The sequence below is a fragment of the Mandrillus leucophaeus genome, unplaced genomic scaffold, assembly GCF_000951045.1.
Source record: "Mandrillus leucophaeus isolate KB7577 unplaced genomic scaffold, Mleu.le_1.0 Scaffold70, whole genome shotgun sequence".
NCBI classification, from domain to species: domain Eukaryota; kingdom Metazoa; phylum Chordata; class Mammalia; order Primates; family Cercopithecidae; genus Mandrillus; species Mandrillus leucophaeus.
Window position 1 is genome coordinate 3647269 of NW_012107586.1, and position 1315 is coordinate 3648583.

The 1315-nt window shown below is 48.4% G+C and overlaps 1 protein-coding gene across 2 annotated transcripts in view; it reads left to right on the plus strand.

Annotated features, from left to right (window-relative positions):
• Positions 1-1315, plus strand: part of STK36 (serine/threonine kinase 36) — a 38346-nt gene that overhangs the window by 8465 nt on the left and 28566 nt on the right. The window lies entirely within an intron of this gene.

A 1315-nucleotide genomic window follows, 5' to 3' on the forward strand; every position in this document is an offset into this window, starting at 1 on the left:
GCCACCACAACCAGCTAATTTTTTTGTATTTTTTAGGAGAGACAGAGTTTCACCGTGTTAGTCAGGATGGTCTCGATCTCCTGACCTTGTGACTCGCCTGCCTTGGCCTCCCAAAGTGCTGGGATTATAGGCATGAGCCACCGCTCCCAGCCTGAGACAGAGTTTTGCTCTTGTCCAGTCTGGAGTGCAATGGTGCGATCTCAGCTTACCACAACCTCCGCTTCCTGGTTTCTAGTGATTCTCCTGCCTCAGCCTCCCAAGCAGCTGGGATTACAAGCATGCACCCCATGCCCAGCTAATTTTGTATTTTTAGTAGAGACGGGGTTTCTCCATGTTGGTCAAGCTGGTATCAAACTCCCAACCTCAAGTGATCCGCCTGCTTCGGCCTCCTAAAGTGCTGGGATCATAGGCTTGAGCCACCATGCCCAGCCAGTGCTACATACTTTTAAACAGCCAGATCTCGTGAAAATTCACTCACTATCATGAGAACAGCAAGGGGGAAGTCCTCCCCCCGATCTAGTCACCTCCTACCAGGCCCCTCCTCCAACATTGGGGATTACAATTCAACATGAGATTTGGATGGGGACACAAATCCAAACCATATCAATGCCGGAGCTGGGCCAGGCAGCCTTGCTTTTCTACTGCAGGGTCTTATTCTGGGAGGGTGTTCTAAAGTTTGCCAAACCTGAGAATGGTAACTCCAGTTCGAGCCAGGCTATGCTTTATTACAATGAAAAGGTAATTGGAAGATACCAGAGATAGATACTGGTCCTCTTGCATGCCATCTATTCCACTTATTTCCTGTCAGATGCAATGTTCACATTCTAGGTGTTGTCTACATAGCTTTCAGTCTAAAGCTATCAGAATGGTGAGAGCTGGTGGAGTTGGTTCAGTGATTAGGAGCAGATGATAGAGGTGGTGCCTACTCATTGTGACTAAGTCAGTAGGCCGGAGGAGGGAAGAGAGTTGGAGAGGAGTTGGACTTCTTTTCTATTTCTTTTTTTTTGAGATGGAGTCTTGCTGTATTGCCCAGACTGGAGTGCAGTGGTGCAATCTCAGCTCACTGCAAGCTCTACCTCCTGGGTTCATGCCATTCTCCTGCCTCAGCCTCCCTAGTAGCTGGGACTACAGGTGCCCGCCACCACACCCGGCTAATTTTTTGTAATTTTTAGTAGAGACGGGATTTCACCATGTTAGCCAGGATGGTCTCAATCTCCCGACCTCATGATCCGCCCACCTTGGCCTCCTAAAGTGCTGGGATTACAGGCGTGAGCCATTGTGCCTGGCCTCTATTTCTTTTTTAATTAATTAAATT